Source organism: Mixophyes fleayi, chromosome 4 (genome assembly GCF_038048845.1).
Source record: "Mixophyes fleayi isolate aMixFle1 chromosome 4, aMixFle1.hap1, whole genome shotgun sequence".
Classification (NCBI taxonomy): Eukaryota; Metazoa; Chordata; class Amphibia; order Anura; family Limnodynastidae; genus Mixophyes; species Mixophyes fleayi.
Window position 1 is genome coordinate 175,175,192 of NC_134405.1, and position 23,808 is coordinate 175,198,999.

The following is a 23,808-nucleotide window of genomic DNA, read 5'->3' on the forward strand; positions in this document are numbered from 1 at the left end:
TCTCTTTTTCTTGCTTTAAAAGTATCTTTAAATTGAGAGAAGATGTTATATCCTATTTCTGAACTGAATCGACTCCTATTATGATATGAATTTCTCCTAACTGTTTGTCCATTAGTCCTAGGGGGTCCTCCATCCCCAGCATTGTTATACTGAATTTTGTTTATAGGTATCTTATCAGGTCGAACTATCTCTTGAGGAAATCTTTTGTTATATGTTTTTATTTTATCTTGTTGGTATTCTCTTAAATCTCTAGACAATTTTTGCTTTTTGATTTCAACGATTTCTTATCCATATTGTTCCACCCATTTATTAATTTTATTATCCCTTTTTGAAAACTCTGGTTGATCTTTAAATTGGATTAAATGGTTTTTAATCTCCTCTATTTCATCATTGTCTTTTCGATTTTGTTTTCCCTATATTTAATCAGGATCTTCATCAGATTAATTGAACAACTATCTAGAGTCTCTTTCCATTCTACCATCAGATCTAGATCATCATAGATCGATGGATTTTTAATTATCCTTAGCCCTCTAGGTATTTTCTATATTTCAATATTTTTGCAGGAAAACACTATCCCGCCAATGTCTTACTTCATTTTTCAAAAGAGTTTCTAATTTAAAAAATTCTTTATTCACACTAACACTGTCAGATTCAGCAGGACCTCTATCTGTTATATCTAAATTGGAAAGAAAACTATCCCGTCTATGATGTCTATCTTTGCAACACATAAGCACTGCCATTGTATTAATATAATGTTATAAAAGCTGCCTTGGTAAAAATGACACAACTAGGAAATCTAAAAAAGAAAAGAAATTTACCTGGCACAAAGTAATTGAAATTATTTAATTATTAAAACACCACCCTGTAATGTCTCCAAACGCAGCTGTAATAGGGATAGTGTCCCTCCCCTTTTTATAGAGACACCAGAAAAAAAATAAAAATATATATATATATATACACACAGAGCAGAAATAAGGCACACACGGTGTATAGTTAATCAAAAATTTAGTCTGAGTGGAGGGCAAAAGTGAATACAATACATTATAGGGTGGTGTTTTAATAAATTCAATTACTTAGCGCCAGGTAAAGTTCTTTTCTTTTTTGGTTTTCCTAGATATGCTAAAAAACTGACTACACTATATAGCAATTTATTTTTCTCTCTGGTGTTCTATTTGTGTGTACTGTTCATGTTTACATATAATAGATACAAGGGGAAATTGTATGTGGTTGAAAGAAATATGATAAGTCCTATAAAATTTAATTTAATAATTGTAACTTGCTTATATATCCTTGTACAAGGTGGTGCTACTTGAATAATATTATACACTATCAGGTGACCACTTTGTTTATTGTTTATTTTTAGATTAAATTAAGTGAGGAATTACACAAATGCCACATGGTAAATTATAGTTTAATAACCACTATACATATCATTATAACATAACACATGATACACACTTTTTCTTATTCAAATGATAGAATCATAAGATGTGTCATTTCACAGTACACCAAGCATACAAGCACATGATCAATATCAAAAGCAGAGAACTATTGTATAGAGTAAGTTAGGAGGAATTGGTGTCACTAAAACACTACAAACACAATACACAAATGCTGTTTATTCACATTAATACATTTCTGGTATGAATTCATCAGCAAATATATTGGGACTGATTTATAAGAGAAAGTAAGTGAAGAAAAGGAGTAGGTTTTCTGCTGGACAAAACCATGTTACAATGCAAGGGGTGAAAATTAGTTTATTATTTTTCACATAAGTTAAATAGTGGATGTTTTTCATGTAGCACACAAATACTTGATAAATTTATTTTTACCCTGAAATGTAAAGGTGATCTAGGATATGCCCTACCTTAATCATAAATCTACCATCATTTTTAAATGTAGCTCCCCCTCCAATGCATCATGGTTTTGCCAAGGGGCAAAGTTACTCATTTTTTTTGCTTAACTTTCCTTAATGAATCAGGCCCATTATCTTTATCATCACATGGTTAGGGGAAGACATAAATATGCGTAATTACTACTCCATATAAGGAGATGCTTATGGATATAGCTTTGCAATTGGATAAAATTTAACAAATAAATTCCCTATACAATAAAGAAGTATAGTTTACATTATGTATAACAACCAATAACTACATCATGACTTGGTGTAGCTGAAGATCAGTACCATTATGAATGATATACTTGAGCATAATAGCCAAATAATAGCTATACTAATGTATACTTTGGGATGTATTTATAGTATTATTTTCTGTAATGTTATCAATAGGCTATATGTGTTGAATAGGAATCAAGTGAATAACTAATCAATGGAAATTACACAATGGGAATATATTGTAATCAGTGACATATTTACAATGATGTATTTAAAGAGTGACACAATATAATGAATGATGGAATCCTCATTGGCACAGCTACTGTTGGGACCAAACTATTTGTCAGAATAATGATGATGTTTAAAAGGCTGACGAGATTTTCCATGGACACAGCCAGAGGTCACATTAATAATGATACCCTGGATTTGGATTGAATGGGAACAATTTAAAAAGCCTGGTTCCTGCAGCAATGTTTTAAGCCTTGACAAAATCACATGGTGAAATGCGCGTTAGTGTTACTGCCGGAGGTGCCAATCTGTTCCTGGATCTCTATACAGAGTATGGATGTAGACACTGTTCTCAGTGAGCAGGATGGCTAGAGCACTTTATGAGAGTGTTACCGGATTAAATGAAAAATTATAAATTTCTTGCCGATATGATATGCAATAAATGGAGTATTTAACAGTATAATTGATAATTTGAACATAAGATTATATTAAAAAAGGCAGCATCCACACGGTTTGCCAATGTTGCTGTCTGTTTGCCCTTAGTTTTCATCAACTGACAAACACTGGTAATATGCTGTGAGATAATAATGAGTAAACAAAGGTGGTAAAAGTGATATAGTATGGGCTAAAAAAATAAGCACAAAAACAAAGATAAATGTGACATATTAACATAGCTATATTAACAGATAACATAATAGATTATTAATATAAACCATAAACTATAAATTACAATAATCTAGACAGAAAGACAACATACGACATCTGCAAATTACTTTTCAGTTTACATTGCACAATTTCCTACTTTCAAGCTCTGTGAATTTCATTTTCATTTTGCTGCAATTTTAAAACAATACTCACATCTGTTGAATTAAATTATTTTAAAGCATAACAATCAAATTTGACTCTTTAAATACTTATTTGAGTGCACTCCAGTAAGGATAACCCCTTGTCCCTCTTAGAGAATTGTATATAGTCAGGAAGCAGAGTCTCTTGCTGTGTGCATTTCTCCATTTTGTAGACTTAGCAGACATGCAGGCATTTGTTTCTGGTTGCAGGTGTGTTCTCTCAGTATGGTTGCAGAGCAGACTGTACCTGTGGCTCCTACTGTTTCTGCCAATCTCCTCTCTCACTCCTCTTACTGTAATTTTGACTCCAAACCATTATTGTTGGTGATCATTTCTTGTTTCATCACAGCTCAAGTTACTAGGAATTTTAGTTTTCATCACCCAAGGTTGTGTTACACTGCCCCCAACTGCCTAGAACTCCACCTACCATTTCAATCAACAACTTTAATCTTTCCATCTCCCTCTGGTAAGCAATGGGTACACATATATACGTACAAACATTCCATGGGAGAGTTGGAAGCATAGGTGTGCACATAGACATGTTAGTAAGCCTCTTCAGGATAGAAGCTGGTTTGGTTAAAAGGAAGGAACTATGTCTACTTTGTTTAAGAACATTTTTATTTTAGCAGAGATTGTTTATTTTGTAATTTATTGTCTCCTATGTTCTCTGCTAGACAAGCTCCTTCAGCCAGAGTCAGAACTAGCGAGCTGTGGGTCCCGATGCAGGGAATTGGGAAGGAGCTTGCTAATTCCCGATGCAACGGGCCCCTCCATCTCCATGGGCCCTGGTGCACCACACCTGCTGCACCAATGGTAGTTCCGCCACTGCCTTCAACCACACAATGTTGCAACTTAATCACCTGCATAAACCTCAGGCAAAAATCCTCTCTAAATGGATTCAGTGATTAATCGCTTATTCAGGAAGAGTTTTGAGGGTATATTTATCAGGTGGTGCTTATGAAAATAAAAACATTTTATTAAAGACAAAGCCCACCTGGTTTTGTCTTTAATAAAATTGTTGTTTTAAAAAATGATGTCAAACCACTGAGAATTAGCAGTTTTTCATAACTGCCACTTGATAAATATATCCCTTGGTGATTCAGAGCAGAAAAACGTCTAATGCATTGATAAAAATGATTTCTTTAATAAATTTGAATTATTGCTATCATGAGACGACTAATCACAATAAATTGCATAAATACACATTGGACTGTGTTCCTGTTTCCACTGTACCAGAATGTAATTATTACATTTTACAAATAATTCTAGCACAAGTATGGAACATATTAAAACAGATGTTTATTTACATATCCAGTATCTTAATAAAATATTTAAAAGCAAACAGTGGTTAGGTACAATTATGACAGTGCAATGTAATTCACAGTTGATAATGATGCTATGAGAAATATGAGTGTCATTTTTTGAAGCCTTTCCTAGCGAGATAAATTTAAAGTGACGTTAATATCTTGTTTGCTTGTTCTGCATTTGCCTGAATTGACATTGTGATGACATAGGAGAAGCTGAACATGATTGACATATGTCTTTTCTATTCAGTGATTTCTAGTTTGTTATAAGATTGATTCAATTGCAGTCAATAAAATGTTTGTGAGATAAGGTAAGGTGATTGTGATAACAAATGACATCCTATGTCCCATTTTATTCTGTCTATAGAGCATTTAAATATAACTACTGTGAGCAAATTCCCACAGACCCTGCAAAAAATATTTAAGATATATTTTATATCATATTGATCTATTGCCATTTGCACTGCTTCAACTTATAGTCTCTGTGACTAGGTTTACCTCGGCTTGGCAGTGAGAAATATTTTAACTAGTTAAAAACCTTTTAAATATATGTTAATAGCCTTTTAAAACAGTATGATGTGAGCTGCGCACGTTTATCAATGTAGGCATCCAGTTGCCATGCAACATCTGAAACATTTTGGAAAAAAAACGGAAGTAATAACTAGAGATTTGCGCACAACCCAGTGTTTTGGTCTTGGCCAAAAATCCTCATGTGTTCTGGTTTTGGTTTTGGATTTGGATTTCATCAATAATTGTGAAAAACAGGTAAAATCATTTGATTTTGAGTTGTTTTTGTTCCTATATGAATATTTATATTATTGATATTAATTTCCAGTCATTTTCAGTCTATTTTCTAATAATCCCTTCACAACTGTCAAAATGTTCACAAATGTTGGCCAAAGGCTGAGCAAGCTGGCTGGCTAAAATTATTATTAATTCAATTAATAAAAGATACAAACCCTATGAAAAATTGTGGCACAGTAGTGGCAGACATTATGGCAGTTTATTAGAGTAAAATATGTCTCTAAAACATGAAGGCAGAGAACTGGCTGATAGGATGGTCATTTCAGAAAAAAAGATATCCCAGGGTTGGTCCACCCCACAGCTGAAATGGTTTGAGAAAATCTTTGAATCTTATAAAAAGAGGACTTCCACCACGTTGCTACCTCTTGCTCCATGTGATACATTTGTTCAACAATTACATGATCAGCATTTATATGGTTGACACCATAATATGGACAGGATGGGAAAGTTGACAATTACATTGACTGTATTATTTGGTTGACAGTTGAAATGTAGACAGTAATGCTAGGTTAACAACAAAAGTCCTGGGAGGCGTGGTTTGGACGCCATTCTAGCTGGCAGCAGTGTCCGTAACCTCCCTGCATAGAGACACCCTTGCTAGAGAATCCCTCCTCCCTGACTGGCTTTCAGCTTACCAGTCCCCAGCGCATGTGGTTGGGCCCACCTGGCGAGTCTCTGGAGGACCTCCGTCCGGAGAAAGGAGAGATACAGGTCCCTTGGCCTGCCTGCTACCTGGGAGCCGTTACTCCCGCCGGGCCTTTCTTTCACCTGCCTACCGCGGGGGTGCCCTTGCTGGCCGGACTACTTATCCTGCACTGCTAGTGGGGGTTGCCGTGCCCTGGCCGGGACTACCACATATTGAGGCCTACTTCCGGCCCTGAATCCTCGGTGACCAGTTCCTGGAGACACCTTAGAAGCAGCACTTCCAGTGGAGGCGGAGCCACGAGGGGAACGCGAATCGCGACCACAGAGCCCAGAAGTACTTCCCTAACCAGGAACCTACCTGTACCTGCTCTCTGGTGATGTGGGAACACTGGGAGCAGCTGCGGTCCGGTCGGAGGCCTACTTCTGGTTCTGAAGCCTCAGCCTCAATTTCTCACTTCCCCACCAACGAGGGACATCCAGAGGGGGCGGGGCTACACGCTGCCAGTCACTGGCTATTCACAGGCACCTCGCTGCCTGACTCTTACTGGGCTGACCTCAGAGTGCATCCACCAATCTATTCACTGCCTCCCATCAGCTGCAGCCGCTGTGTGCGGGTGTCCGGCGCTGTGCGGCCCGGGATATAAGGTTGGAGACAGCTGGAGCCGTTAACCCCTTCACTGCCTCTACTGCCGATAAACTTCTGGCCTGACTGCTGGTGACCCTGCATTTGTGGACCCCATTTGTTTAATGCCTGGAGGATCTCTAGCCTCTGACATCGCTCCAGTCCTGCTTGAGAAGGTACATAGAGCCTGAAGTTCAAGTTTACAACAGAGGCTCTATATTGAATATCTCAAGCAGCTTGCAAGCTGAAAGTGAGTCATTGCTGCCACCCTGTGGCGATTTTGTGCTATTACATCTGAAAAGTAAAAATTTAAAAACCTCTCTTTGAGATTAAAATTTCTCTGTACTTCTAACCACATTGACTGTCCTTGTGAGATCTAATTTTGACCGACGGTGCCCTGATTCATCTGCACAAAACAGCATCCTCGTCTGATATGTAAACTTTACTATGTTGCCCGATCCTGGAGAGGACCCTTCTCAACTGAGCCGTGATCGGTGTGCGTCCTCCCTTCCAATTTCCTTCCTCCTCTCCTCACCTGACTCTGTTCTTACTACTTCATCCAACTACTAGACCAGTTAGCTTGGTCACACCATGGCTGCCAAACCAAAGAAAGTGACTGCAGGAACATCAGCAAATTTCTTTGGATCAAAAGCGAAGCCCTCCTCTCCACAAGCTGATCGCCAGGGGACATCGGGTTCTTTTTCGGCTGAAGTTGAGCTTGACCCTCAGATACAAGTGGTGATTCTTCGGCAGCACAACATCCGGTACCATTGGTGCTTCCATTTCCAACTTCAAGTATTTGCTGACAACTCCCCCCACTTCGTCAAATCGCTGGAGCAGGGTCAGAGTCTCTTGGATAGGCTGGGCATCCTTCCTGAATCGTCAGTCCCTCAGGCTACTACTTCCCAGAACCAGCGCCCGGCACTCCCTCTGCCTGAATGGTCCCGGTCTTCGAGACGTCGTCCTCGGGAGGCAGAGGTCCCCTGATCCGGCTATCTCTACACGATTGGCTCTTCCTGTGTCCATTCTTGCCTTTTCTCTGTTTTGATTCTTCCTTTTTAGGTGGACTCTCAACGTCAGCTGGTATTTGTTACCCTCCTAAAATTTCAAATATTTTGTATAATATAGGATTTATGTTTACCTTGTTTTTTTCTCCTCTTTCTCTTGATGGCCAAAGGGACCTCTCATATCCATTTTGTTTTTGTTTGCTTTGCGGTCCTATTTTGGTCGTTGGAAGAGAGAGCAAATGCCCCTTTCTTAGATCCTCTCTTTTTCACCCCCCTAATATCCTCTATCCCCCTTCCCTCCCCTCTTTTTTTTTTTTCATATTTTTATTTTTTAGTTTATCCCTCCCTTTCTCCCTCCCCACTATCCTTTCCACCCCCCCTCCCTTAATGTTATAAATGTTTTATGTACACGTTGTACTTACTTTGCACACCGTTCTACGGCTAGATTTTGATTATATATTTATATTTTCTATTGTTATTTTTATTTTTATTTCATATACTCGATTTGTGGGTCTCCTGGCGTCTCAGCGGCTCCTCACGTTAATTTAAGGACCACCCCCCCACGCACCCTTTGACATTGTTACTTTTACCGTGCTCCAATACTGGATAATGTCTTTGAATCCGTACAGGATTCCTTTTACTCAGGGTTTTCGCCCAATTGGGCTTCTTATTTCTCTATCTCCTTTCTCTTTCCTTTGTGACTTTGATTCACTCTTTTACTGGCTTTCTAAGCTTGTGTCCTTCCTACAAACTAACTGGTTTTGTTCCCTATCTAACTGTCTAGTGCTATCTTTGGAAACTGGCTCCCCGCTGCTACCATGGCTTTGAAGATTTTTTCCATTAATGTGAACGGCCTCAACTCTCCTCGAAACCGTACAATACTCCTGGGTGCCTGTAGGAGAGAAAAAACAGATATTGTATTTCTTCAGGAGACTCACCTTACGGGAGCCCATACACAGCTTCAGGGTAATCAATTTTCCCAGACCTTCTTTGCCTCAGCAGATTGCAAGAAACGGGGCGTTGCTGTTTAAATCCATAGTAAGGTTCCCTTTCTTCACTCCAAAACTCATGCAGACCCAGAAGGCCGCTTTCTGATGGTGATTGGCACTCTCATTTCTGCTCCCGTTACATTGGAATCGGTCTACGCCCCGAATCAGAAGCAAAAACCTTTCTTCACCAGGCTTTTCAAGCAAATTGAGCGGCTGGCACAGGGCCATGTTATCATGGGAGGTGACTTTAATGTCACTCTCGATCCGGCACTCGATAGGTCTCCCTCTTCCTCCTCCTGGTGGGGTATCTCCTCCTCTCCTGAATCCGCTTGTCTCTCCACACTCCTTATACACCATTGTTTACATGACTCGTGGAGACTATGTAATGCGGTCGCTAAGGATTATACTCACTTCTCTGCCCCGCATCAACTTTACACACGCATAGACATGCTACACATTTCGCAATCCCTCGCTCATCATGTGATACGGGCAGACATTACCCCCCTCTCCTGGACAGATCATTTGGGCGTATCCATCGTACTAGATGTTCTCAAACCGCCCCCTCAGCGCAGTAGATGGCGTCTAGATGACTCTCTTTTACGTAATAGATCTATTTGTCTAGATATTATGACCTCCATTACCAATTACTTCTCAGATAACTCAACCCCTGACATAACCCCAGGAATTGTTTGGGAGGCGTACAAGGCTACCATACGAGGCCAATTGATTAGTCAATCAGCGGCGGTCAGAAAGAAGGCAGCCGAAGAAGTAGCTTCTCTGGAACTTAGGTTAGCCTCACTCCTTACGCAGCATCAGACACTCCACGATTCTGGCTTACTCCCCAAAATTGCCTTACTGAAGGGTCAACTAAATACCATCCTTTCCCTTAGAGCAGCTGCTATCATGCAGAAACTTCAACAGCGTTACTACGACAAAGCAGATAAAGCCGATTCTGTACTTGCCAGAAAGCTCCGGAAAAAATTTGCCCTGCAACACATTGATAAAATACTCCTAAACATAACAATTTTCACCGCACCAAGTTGAACCCCTTATATGTTGAAGAGATCTATATGTCTCATAAAGTGGGGAAATGCTCCTACACATTACCAATATACATATTGAAAAAAGGAAAAGAGGAAAGGGGGGGATGGGAAAATGTGTATATAGGGCACTCTTTTTAGATTCAATATATAGAGTAAATTTCTGTTAAAAGTAATATCTTTATTATAATAAACAGATGATACATTAGCGAAATAGTTAAAAACACTCAGTGAATGGACATATTGACCAACTGTAATAGGTGAAACACTGTTAAGAAGTAGTAAAAAAAAGACTACTATGCTGTCTCACTGTGTCCTATCAATAATATAGAGTAATGTGCTGTACCATTATCACATAGATAATATAGTGATATTGGATGTATAAATGTGAAAGGTTTTCTTGTTCTGCGTCCCAACCTATCTATTATGTTATGATTGGTTTCAGAATACTAAGTATCTAATTTGGACTCCTTCACATAATTCCTCTCCTGGGAACATAGTCCCATGTTGTCACTCCTAGAGGTGGAATTCGGTACTGCACCAATATAGTGTATAGTAAGTATAGTAGATCTAATCGTGCTCAAGTACTAAAACACACCCCTCTACTACTAAATAGTAGTATAGATGTTATAAGGATTTATGGTGTTTCATTCAAATAAACTTTGGTAGAGACTAGGGTTAGGCATCATAATGTATCCGAAAACCTGACACACCTTTTATTAGTAATATAGTTATATAGGTGCTCTGGTGTCTAAAACCCTAAGCCCAACAAACTGGGGAATAGCTGCATGGTAGGTAAGCATTATTGGCTGGTATTCTATAGCATTATAAAGCACCCAGCATGACCCCGTATGTCTGTTAGAAAGGAGAGCCCATAGACTGACAGGCTGGGAGCTAGCTGGTGATATATTGATCTAGATATTGTGTGGTCTATAACACTCTAATAAGTGCCCAGCGTGTCCCCGTGAGTCTAATGGAGGGAGAGGGGAATCGTTTTACAGCTAATTACATATAAATGATAAACAAACGGACAAACAGTAAGCTCAGCTAAACGCCGACGCACGTTTGGCTAGGAGCTTTATCAAGGCCTACTATACTTACTATACACTATATTGGTGCAGTACCGACATCCACCTCTAGGAGTGAAAACATGGGACTATGTTCCCAGTAGAGGAATTATGTGAAGGAGTCCAAATTAGATACTTAGTATTCTGAAACCAATCATAACATAATAGATAGGTTGGGCCGCAGAACAAGAAAACCTTTCACATTTATATATCCAATATCACTATATTATCTATGTGATAATGGTACAGCACATTACTCTATATTATTGATAGGACACAGTGAGACAGCATAGTAGTCTTTTTTACTACTTCTTAACAGTGTTTCACCTAGTACATTTGGTCAATATGTCCATTCACTGAGTGTTTTTAACTATTTTGCTAATGTATCATCTGTTTATTATAATAAAGATATTACTTTTAACAGAAATTTACTCTATATATTGAATCTAAAAAGAGTGCCCTATATACACATTTTCCCATCCCCCCCTTTCCTCTTTTCCTTTTTTCAATATGTACATTGATAAAATACGTCAGACTCCCTCCGGAAATGTAACTTATGACCCAGCATGGATAGTCAGAGATTTTAGGGATTTCTACTCTTCTCTTTACAATCTTGATGCTCCCCCCCTCGTCTGGATCCCTTGGCCCCTACTTTGTCTGATTACCTGTCATCTACGCCCCCCCCCTAGAATTACCACCACGCAGCAATCCCATCTAAACACAGATATTACTCTGCTGGAGGTTATGGCAGCGATCAAGTCCTTGAAGTCTTCCTCAGCTCCTGGTCCGGATGGCCTTACTCCCCAGTACTATAAAAAGTTTGCAGAGGTCCTCGGCCCTCACTTGACAAAATTTTTCAATGAGGTACTTGGGGGAGCTTCCTTTGATTCCACCACTACTAGGACAAACATAATCGTTATTCCTAAACCGGGGAAAGATCACTCCTTCTGTGCTAGTTACAGGCCCATCTCGTTACTGAATGTAGACCTGAAAATATTCGCAAAGATTCTGGCCTCTAGGTTGAACCCACTGCTCCCAGCCCTTGTCCATCCTGACCAGATGGGCTTTATCCCAGGGCGTCAGGCCCCTGATAACACTAGAAGGATTGTCGACCTAATTCATACAATAAATAACGATGGTCTTCCTTCCCTCATCATGGCGCTTGACGCCAAAAAGGCGTTTGATCGCATCTCCTGGTCGTTCATGGAGGTGGTGCTTCGAGCAATGGGATTTACAGACAGGATTTTGACAGGTATTTTAGCTCTCTATCGGTCCCCGTCAGCTACTGTGTCTGCTAATGGCCTGACCTCAATGCCCTTTCAGATCATGGATGGCACTCGCCAGGGATGTCCCCTCTCCCCACTTATATTCGCTCTTGTCATTGAGCCTCTGGCCGCTAAAATTTGAAATAATCGCGAAATATCAGGCATTCAGGTGGGCCATCTACACATAAGATTGCTCTGTATGCGGATGACGTCCTGCTGTCTATTACTAACCTCAACACGTCGGTACCCCCTCTCTCAGATGAACTAGATCTTTATGGCTATTTTTCGGGCTATCGGATTAATCCAGACAAGACAGAAGTTCTGGACTTTAACATACCGGCTACAGACAAGTTGCTGCTGGGGTGTTCCTTCCCTTTTCAATGGGGTTGCCACAAAATCAAATACCTGGGTGTTTTTATTACTAAACACTATCGACATCTCTTTCAGGCTAATTTTCCTCACCTATCGACCAAGTAAAAACAGAAGTTATATCGTGGTCTCAGCTCTATATCTCCTGGATTGGCCGTATTAATGCAGTCAAAATGAATATCCTCCCAAGGCTGCTGTACTTTTTCCAGACTCTTCCCTTCCGCATCCCTCCATATGTTTTTAAATTTCTGCAATTCCATGTCTCTAGATTTGTCTGGTCGGGTAGACGACCCAGAATCCGACTCAAGGTGCTACAGAGGTCCCCGCGGGGAGGAGGCTTGGGGTTTCCTGACTTCCAAAGATATTATCTCTCTGCCCAGCTCGCTCAATGTGTCATGTGGTCTGGTCCGACGAAAGCCAGAGTTTGGTCCAAAATCGAGGCTGAGGGTCTGGGATTGCTCTCTTTATTCTCTCTCCTATGGCTCCCAAGATCACGTCGCTCTAAACGACTGTTGCTTTATCCAGTAGTTGCACATTCTCTATCCATTTGGGATTCGTCATCCCAGAAATTTGCCTTGTCTACCGATCCCTCCACGGTTATTCCGCTATTTAACTCTCTAGAATTTCCTCCAGGTCTCCGTCATAGCGCATTCCAGCCATGGTATTCGCGGGGAGTCACTTACCTTAATCATTTATCCACATCGGCTACCTTTCCCCAGTTTTCTGAAATTCAATCACATATCCATATTCCCTCAAAACACTTCTATCAGTTCTTGCATCTCCGCCACTTTCACAGTGTTGTTAAAGATCGTCTTCTATCCCGACCTCTCTCCACATTTGAAGCCCTCTGTTTACGCCAATCTTCAACCAAAGGGTTCATTTCAACACTCAACTATGACCTTGCCCCTTCCTCTTCAACCTCTAGGGCCTCTCACGAACTGGCCTGGGAGCAGGACCTTGGTGAGGAGCTCTCGGAGGAGGAATGGTCTGACATTTACGAAAATGCCGCCTTTAGTTCCATCTGCATTAGAATCAAGGAGAACGTCTACAAAGTGCTATACCGATGATATTATGTGCCTTCGCGTCTATGCAGAATTCTGCATGACTCATCCGATCAGTGTTGGCGAGGGTGCTCCCAAGAAGGCACATTCCTCCACATATAGTGGCCGTGTCCAAAATTATCAGGCTTTTGGGTTGAGATTAGAGACCTGATTAGTGCAATTCTTCAGGAGGACATCCCCCTGGAACCCAAATTATTTCTACTCCCTCTAGGGGCTCCCTCGACATCCCGACACCAGAACAAACTGATTAAGCACATAGTTTCGGCAGCTACTTGCCAAATAGCGGCAGACTGGCGTATGCAATCTCCTCCCTCCATGCAGTCCATAATCAATAGAGTCTGGCAGACTCATCGGATGGAGTATATGACCAGCATTATTTGGAACACTTTGAAGGCTTTCACCAAGGTTTGGGATCCTTGGCTAGCCTTCTTTCAGGCGTGCCCGCCCTTTACATAGCCCAGTTCTAATACCTCACTTCTTTCTTGGACTTCTCTCCTTTTAGAGTGGATCTAGTCACTTCTTACCTTTCTTCCTTTTCTTCCTTTTCTCTCACTCCTTTCTTTCTCTATACCCTCTCTTTCTTTCTCTCCTCCCTCATTAAAAACTTGTGGTCATTCGTTACTACTACATTTAAAGGTTCGTTTGACTAAGTGTTTCGCTGGATCTTTGCTGAGCATTGATTTGATTACTTTTTGTCCATTTCTTTCAATTGTATTCTTTATGTCAATCATCTCTTATTGTTGTACTGACCTTACAAAATAAAACTTTAAAAAAAACAAAAGCAATAAAAGTCCTAATCCTATCCTTAACCCCATAGAATACTCTCTTCTTTTGAACTGTCGATCTAATAATTCTGTTGACCATGTGAATTCTCAACCTAATTGTCTAGTCATCGACCGCATATCCTCTTCCTCCAGTTGCTAGCATAGCAGGTCATTTTTTTTGTAGCTACTGCAATAATCTACATGTGGTCACTGAATGCTGAAAATGTCTTTAATGAACTAATTGTATTCATTTGAATGATATTATGGAGCTGTGTATACGTTGCAAGGTAACAGTCCCTTGTTTCCCTATCTCAATGGGCATTTACGTGATGTGGTGGCAGTTACAAGTAATTCCAACTTCAAGTAGCTTTACTCCTGCTGTCAATCATGGATCAGTCTATAGATCAGGAGCATCCCAGTACTAGTACTGTAAGTGGTAATACTTTCTCAACTTGTGTGAGTAAAATAGGTCATGTGGGAAGAAAGTTGAAGAAAGGGCACTCCAACTCCAAATTACGATTGTCAATCTCAAAGAAAACATCAGCTGTTAATGTAAGTACTAAGGTACATGTTACTGATGAATGTGGTAATTTGCCTAAAACAATGAAAATAGCTAATATTCCTTACATCACATGCAGTGGCAAGAAAAGACTCAGACCATGACAATGTTTTGCTAGTAATGGTCCTGAATTTGATCTTATACATAGCAGAATGATCATTGTAAAAGCGAGTGCCAACACGGTAATGCATCTTCTGTAACTGCACATGCACTACCTTCTGAATGTAGATCTGTCACCTCCAAAACAGCCACATCAGTGTGTGAAAAGAACACTGAAGCTGAAGAACAAGTTGGGCATTAACAGCTCTTTGAGCAGAATCTAAGGGTGTCCATTAGTGCTATATGTGAGACTGACATTTCAGATTCTGGCACTGTAATTAAAGGTCAGCTTCATTCCAAAACTTCACAACCATTTGGAATGGGTGTGATACATATTTTTGACAATTTCAAGATCGTCAATTATATGATCAACACCATAATATAGAAAGGGTTGGAAAAGTTGACAATAATGACATCAGCAGTATCATTAAGTCAACAATTCCAATGTAGACAGTATTATTAGGTCAGCAATAATATCCCTAACCCTATCCCTCTTCTAAACTTAACCATATAATACTGACAAATCCATAACTTATGGGGAAACGCATGAAATATATTACTGGCAGTGATACTTTGTAAGTGACTCTGACCTAAGTCTGCAGTACCTACACACTACAAAAAAGAATACCTGGGTTGCAGTTCTATCAACTATTTGCATGGATGTAGGCCTATGTTTTTTCAATTTGCATCCACAGGTAAACCAACATAGTCCTAAATGACAGCAATCATCCCATTGAAAACAGATAAAGCAACCTCAAGACACAGCATATCTGTGTTACATCTCACGGGAAACTCCTATTAGAGTTATCGCAGGCTTTCCCAAGGCCCAGGGTCTAACAGAACCCCCAGGCTTCACCAAGAACCGCCACAAGGCAGGATGTGTTTTGCTGCTGGTGGCCCGCAGGTCATGGCGCTTAGTTTAGTCCCCTGTCGTAATAGGTGAGAGGCTGTAGATGAGAGATCCAGGGAGCAGACTCTGAAACGGTAAAGCACGTCAGGATAATTTAGCTGCAAAAGATCAGCACACACCGAAGAATCCTGTCACATCTCAGTGGAATACCGAGTCGGTTACACTGAAGAGATACCACATTCAGGAGAGTCGCAGAATCAGATACACTGATACTCAGAGAGCGAAATGGACAATAATTATAACCAGGTCGGATACACGGAAGCACAGTTAGCAAAGTAGTCAGTATGACTAACCGGGACAGATACACAGGAGCACAGGCAGCAGAGTAGTCAATATGAATAGCTGGGTCAGATACACAGGAGAAGGGGCAGAATAGTAATCCAGAAGCAGTGGTCTAAGAAGCCAGAGATCATACACGGAGGAACACCAGGAAGCAGCACTGGATTCAGAGAGAGAGAGAGAGACAGATGCCAAGCTGTAACTTGTTGCTCTGACACAGGCAGTTCTGTCTAAATTATAATAGTCGACATAATGATACTGTTAACACTTGAATTGTAAACCTAATAATACTGTCGATCATATGAATTGCCAACGTAATGTTGTCGACTTTCTGAATGTCGATCAAATAAATGTCTAGCCATCGACCGTATGCCTTTGGGGGTATGATACATATGTTAAACAGTTATGACCCAATACCATTAGAAATGTGAGGATGAGTAGTATTGATGATATTTAGACATAGAAATTGATGATGCTACTTTGGAACTTGCTAATGTGCAACAGGATGAGGGTATAAATGTGGATTTGTAAATGTTACAATGAGTTGTACTTGAACAAAATAGTGAGGATAATGATGTATGTGTCCAAGTAAGTCAGACACCAGTGGTACCATCTCAGGCCCTTGATAAGTGCATTATCATGCCTTGGCAAAAAAATCCACCTTTTGCTTGTGGAAATATTTTTTTATCTCAACCCAGACAACATTTGACAAAGCATATGTATCCTTTGTGATGCCACAATAAATAGAGATAGGCACCTCCTACTTGATTGTCATTATTTATTTATATACAGGGTGATTCAAAAGTCGCAGTACACCCTTTTATTTCAAAAACTCTACAGGAAATTGGGAAACCTGAATACCCCAGTAAGGTATGGGTGATGTGGTCTATCTTTTACAGTATGTATCAAGCATGGGCGCCATCTTGAAATCGGCCCAATTCCTGTAGAGTTTTTAAAATAAAAGGGTGTACTGCGACTTTTGAATCACCCTGTATATTACCAGAAAATTGTATAGCGATTTACAATTGGAAACAAACACAGTAATAATATAATACTGGGTAATACAGACAGACAGACAGAAAGGTAAGAATGCTCTGAACACAAACTTACAATCTCCCTTTTACATCTAAGCACCCACACGGAGACGTATATATACTTGTCATTAGCCATATCAGTTGCGATTGCCTGAGGGCTGGCTCATATACATGCTGATGATGATGATGGTCACCAACACAAGCTAGGCTGATTGTGAACTCACCCAAAGCTGGTAGGTGCTTTTTTCATTGATGGTACACATATTATAAGAATTTGTGGGCATATGTCAAAATTCATTTTTTGCTACTTTCATTCATACGCAATAAGGAAAATTATATCTGCTCTATTATAGAGGTTTTTTTTATTAAATCAATCCTAATAGCAAAAAACAATTTTTCGCTTTTAAAACAAATGTTTAAAAATATTCTTGTGCTTATGACATGGTTGTGTGTGCAAATGTATCTGGTTGTATGTATGCCTAACGTAAACCTGGAACATATGTTACTGCTGCAGGGCTGGATGCATCTTACGATGTGTACACCTCAGCTTATGGCTTAAATACACTAATTCTGCAGGGTTTTATGTGTCCAACTAAGCATCAGCCCCAGTGTGTTTACCTTTCTGCCCACTGGGCAGTGCAATTAAAAGTGGATGCATACAGTAATGCAGTTAGATAGCAATTCTAGTTGCCCAGTCTGTGCAAAAAGCAGGGATCTGATTGAATACAGATAAAGAATTAAAGGCATATTATGTTATTATACTTATGGATATGGCTTTTAAATTATAATTTGTTTTTTTTTATAGCCAACATAGCACAAATACAAACAGTGATTGTATCCAAAATTTATCCAACAGGGATTATTTATCTAAGTACAAACCAACTGCCTCATCTCATCATCCTGAAATACTAAATTAAATTTTGTATGTGAGTGCATAACGGAATGTATTCATACACCTAGCCTGCACACAGCAAGGAGTGCCACTCCAAATGCCAACATATTGTCCCATAAGTCCATGTGCTTTCCTGTAAACATGAGTACATTCACAAATAAATGCTGATCACTGTGGGAAGAGCATGCTTTGCACTTTAAAAAATGATCAACATTGTAAGTACACAATTGTGCCCACCTTACCCTACATTTCAGTTTGCATGCACACACTCAGGCACGCACCTAGGGGGGTTTCCTAGTCCCCGGAAACCCCTGTCCTGCCTTGGGTGCCCTATGCTTACATTGGCTGGCCTCTCTCCCGGGACCAGTCACTACTACTTGTAGCTGTCGATCATCTCCCTGTCCCCTCCCTTGCTGTGTGAGCACAGCTCTCTGCCAGGCAGTCTGGCCCTGCCTCTTCCTCCCACACGGTAAGCATGGGTGTGATGCAGGAGGCAGAACAAGGTAAGAGTGTGGGACTATTCACAGGGCTCATATACACTAGGCATATACAAACATAGCTGAGCTGCTAATCCCATCTCCACCCATTATGCTCTCATGCCTTTCCCAGCTCTCACAATGATACCACCTCCAAGATTCTAGAACCAAACAACTATTAACCTTGCCTAACTATTTCCTATCATAAGATGAAAGCTGCTGAGTTTTCCATCCCACACTGAACTTTAGTTGGCTCCTCTATAGGCTTTTAGAGTTCTGTACAGAAAACAAGACATATTATTGCTGTACACAGAGGTGAAATCACTTCACTGAATAGAGCCTAGGGAGGTTAAAGGAAATGGTAATAGAGAATGGTCTTGGTAAATACAATTACTTGGCTCTCCATGGTATACTTGGCACCACATGTTATATATTAAATCTGTTACCATATGTGTACCCTGGATAAATCCTCATCTTCCCTGACTCTTAACACTTATGTAAGCCATAAACAAGGCTAAACTTAGTAGTACTGTAGAAGAGAAGGGAAAATGTTTTATTTCATGACAATGCAGGTCTAAATTAGTAGGATGTTGGACCTTGATGTGATTTTTGCACATTTTTCAAATGTTTTATGATACATAAAACTGGCGCTATTTCCTGAGAGTCTGTAATTGTTTTCTGTTAGCACCTAGAGTCTAATGGTAAGGCAAATATGATAATATACTAATGGTCATTTAATACCTACCTTCACTACCACTCCCAAAGGGTATGTTCTAATTTAAACCTAGCTCTATTTCAATATATGCTCAATTTACTCTGATATACACATTATAATACAGGTACTAATGATAACCATATCAAGAAATATTTCCCACAAAGTCTTATTTAATATATTATGCATTCTTATTATCAAAATAATTTTCAGTAACAGTCTTTTGACACATTGTAGAAAGCATAATATAATTTACATCAACTTCAATGAATTGCCTACTTCAACTGCAATTGTTGTGTAAATATGACTTATTTCATTCTGTTACTAAGTTAACATGGTAGTACCATATGGGTATATATATGTATGATCATGTGAGTGTGTCTTTATCTATGTATATACATATATATATATATATATGCATGTATGTGTATATATGTGTATGTATATATATTTGTGTATATATATATATATATATATATATATATATATATATATATATATATACATACTGTAACAAAACCGCACCCTTCTCGTGGCACTGTTGTCACCTTCTGTTGCAAGAACACCCAGCAGATATCAGCAACACAAAACTTATTGTTTTAAATCAAACATATTATATATTTATTGTTTTCATCACAATAAATAGCACTTCTTCCATCAGGATGACACCAGCAAGCAACTACCTTTTGCCTGCACCTCCTGGTGACCCTACAGCTAACTAGACATAGCCCAGCTCACTACTGACTGGCCAACTAGTTCAGCGTCAGTCACATCTGACAAGAGCACAACTCAAGGTTAGATACACAGGTCTCCTCCCACAGGCTTGGATGACTGACAGGGGACACTCCCACCTTCTCTTTAAAGGAAGTCTCCTCAGGTGCTCTGTAACGCCTATCCAGTACAGCCACCTCTATCAGCTCTGCTGCTAGCTGTGGATACAAACACGTTAAAGCATGCAAGTAAATCACTTTTTACATTTACTTTATCACATGTCTCAGACCTGTACATAACTGAATCTAAGCACAGTGCTACACTTGTATATGACTTGATTTGCAGCCTTTTATCTGCAGACTGTTAGCTCCATAGCTAATTCCACTTTGAGAGGCCCGTGGCAAGCCACTCCCATTGCCACAATACATATATATATATATATATATATATATATATATATACATACATACATACATACATACATACATAAACACACAAACACACATCACTGATACATTTAATCCAGCACTCATATACAACTCTCATCATTATGCACAGTAGATAATTCCCAGTAATACATCACTGTTTAATAAAGCATATCTTAAATACCATAAACACAAGCATCGCTTTGCCTAGCAGCCATTACACATTGTTCTCCGTACACATGTCTCTCATATGACAACTTTCACCATTACAACACAGATAGTATCTCACTTAGGAGTCTTTTTGCCCCATTATGTTGATCATATACAAATTGTATATCACATTGATGCCATATTAACTACAATCAATTTCTCCACAACTAAACTGCATTACTTCAAAAACAATATCATCATCAGTTATTTATATAGGCCACTAATTCCACAGCACTGTAGAGAGAACTCACTTACATCAGTCCCTGCTCCATTAGAGCTTACAGTCTAAATTCCCTAACACGTACACACATACACACATACATACACACATACACACATACACACACACACACACACACACACACACACACACACACACACACACACTAAGGTCAATTTGATAGCAGCCAAATAACCTACTAGTATGTTTTTGGAGTGTGGGAAGAAACCGAAGCACCCAGAGGAAACCCACACAAACATGGGGAGAACATATGAACTCTATAGAGATAAGGCCATGGTCAGGAATCAAACTCATGACCTCACTGCTGTGAGGCATAAGTGCTAAAATATACTGTATATTGTATATAGATATACTATATTGTATGTTATATCCTGCTTTAATTGAGAGTCCTAGCTGGAAAAAAAAATTGGTTTTCAGATGGGAAGAGAGAATCCTCCCTGGATGAAAGTCCAGATGAGTAGTGGAATCCTCACTGGAAGGAAGTATTCCATTGGGAAGAGTGAGAGGATGTTCCTCCCCAGTGGATGCACATTTGTGTGCGACCTGTATTGGTTTAAATTCGATAATTTTTTAAACCTACCCATGCATTCTGAAGGACCACAGATTATGGGAGTCAGGCAGGCTTGACAGGGAGCCACTTTAAAACAGGATGAGTATATGGTAGAACCTTAAGGGTCTGCATATACATTATGAGTAAGAAATAGTGTCAGAAAGCAACGGTGTATTGTAAGAAGTGGACAAAAATATCTGCGCAGTATGTGAAAAGTTTTCCTACCATTGTTAGCTTTGATAATGATGTACAGAATACAGTTAAAGATCATATTTTTATGTTAAGTTCAAGAAAATTACGGCTTAAACATGTCACGTGTTTAAATTTGTGGCAGTGCGAAGGCAAAGACTGGTGCAAGAAATTAGCGCAGGCAAATAAAGAAAATAGTTTAAAACCTGAGTCGGTAACAGCATCATCCACACCTTGTGAGGATAGTAACCAAAGTGCAGCCAGGGAAAATAGTGAACCCTGTAAATTAAATTTTGTCTTGGAAAAAATAAGTATATTAATTTTTGTAAAATAGATGCTGATGAACGTACAATAATCTTTGTGGTAGTGTCACGGGCACAAGGAGTCTTGCCCAGGAATTCACCAGATGACTGGGTTTACCAGAGTGGTGAAGTTAACACAACGTTCCTCTGGTAGCAGGGTGACTAGCGGAACATATATCACAGCAAATGGAGAGAGAATGCCAATAAAGAATAGGAAAGTCAGTGACTTGCAGCAATCTTGGTCAATGAGTCAGCGACTAGCTGATATAGTGGAAAGGCAGATTTGAACACGGAGATCAGGATGGACGTGAGCAGATGCGGGAAGGTAGTAGGGAAGTCAGTGGTCTGCGTACAGCAAGTTGTACCACTGCTATGGTAAGAAGACTTGTCCAGGTGCAGGTAGGTAGCGGGGAAGTCAGTGGTCTGCGTACAGCAAGTTGTACCACTGCTTATGGTGAGAAGACTTGTCCAGGTGCAGGTAGGTAGCGGGGAAGTCAGTGGTCTGCGTACAGCAAGTTGTACCACTGCTTATGGTGAGAAGACTTGTCCAGGTGCAGGTAGGTAGCGGGGAAGTCAGTGGTCTGCGTACAGCAAGTTGTACCACTGCCTATGGTGAGAAGACTTGTGCAGGTGCAGGTAGGTAGCGGGGAAGTCAGTGGTCTGCGTACAGCAAGTTGTACCACTGCTTAATAGGTGAGGATGTGTACAGGTGTCGATGAGTGGAGGCATACAAAGGATAATAGGATGCAGACACTGAGAGCACAGAGGAACTTGATCCCAATAGATATGCAGCGTATCCAGCAAAGTCTATAACGGTATGTGGCGCTGCTTGGTAGAGACTTGCTCAGCACAGATATGCAGGCCAATAAAGGATAGTCAATCACAATTATGCATACAACGACTGAGTAGTACGGTTAATTCCAAACAGAAATGCAGCGTAACAATAACAGTCTATAGCGGGTATGGATACCGCTGCTGAGAGTGGAAACTTGTCCTAGCGGATATGCAGAGTAAACGTAGAAAGTCAATAACAGATAGTCATACCGCTATTCAGTAGAACAGTCTGTCCACGGGAAGATGCAGGGACTGCAGAGACGCTGAACGGCAGAGACGAGTGTAGGAAACCACAGGTGAGTAGATCCGGTAATCAGAGTCCAGCTGAGGACACATGCAGGAAACAGGAGACTGTAGCAGGTATGGAAACCAGCAATGAGTAGCACAGGGAATCCACAGGAACTGAAGACACTAGTAGTGCACAGGAGACAGTAGCGGGTATGGAGACCAGCGATGATTAGAACAGGAATCAGCAGGAAACTGAAGACACTAGTAGAACACAGGAGACACCTTCAGAGACTCACAGGGAATGAGACTCAAGATCAGGCAATGAGGTAATGAGCACAGGTGCCTTAAATAGGGAGAGTTGCCTGATCAACCAATTAGATTAAAAGCAACAGTCACAAGAGTTCTTGGGTGCTGCGCATGCGCAGTCCATCAGGATGGCGGACGGCCGCGGTTCAAGATAGGTGCCGGCAGGAAGGCTAGGGAGCCACGCACCAGCGTAGAGGCACTCACGGTCCGGTGAGTGACAGGTAGCCTATACATTACAGGAAGGTTCACAGATATCAGGGAGGAGGGATACTGTCTTACCCACATTTACTGCTGCAAACACCCATAAAACTCCCACACATACGAGTAAGAACAGAAATATCCATTGTTCAGAAACAATACTTCTAGCTATTGATCGTGGGTGCAGTGATATTGCAGAATTATGCCCTGTTGGAGCAATATCAGTACCTAATGGTAAGGCAGATAAGGATGGAGTAGTTCCAGTCAGGGATGTAGCTATGCATTGTCCTTGGAGTAGGTCTGAATTGTACTCTATTATCACTGATTTTCCTGATCCTATGAAAGATTTCGTTAAATGTCAAAAATTTATTAAGGATCTGGAGAATACACACAAACCAACAAATAAGCATTGGCGAGTTGTTGTCTTTCTCCAAATACTGATGCCCAAAGTTATATCAATGATAGCCAACTTAAGGAGGATAGTACTTTAACTGATGATGATAATCAAACATGCCCAATTAGGTACATAT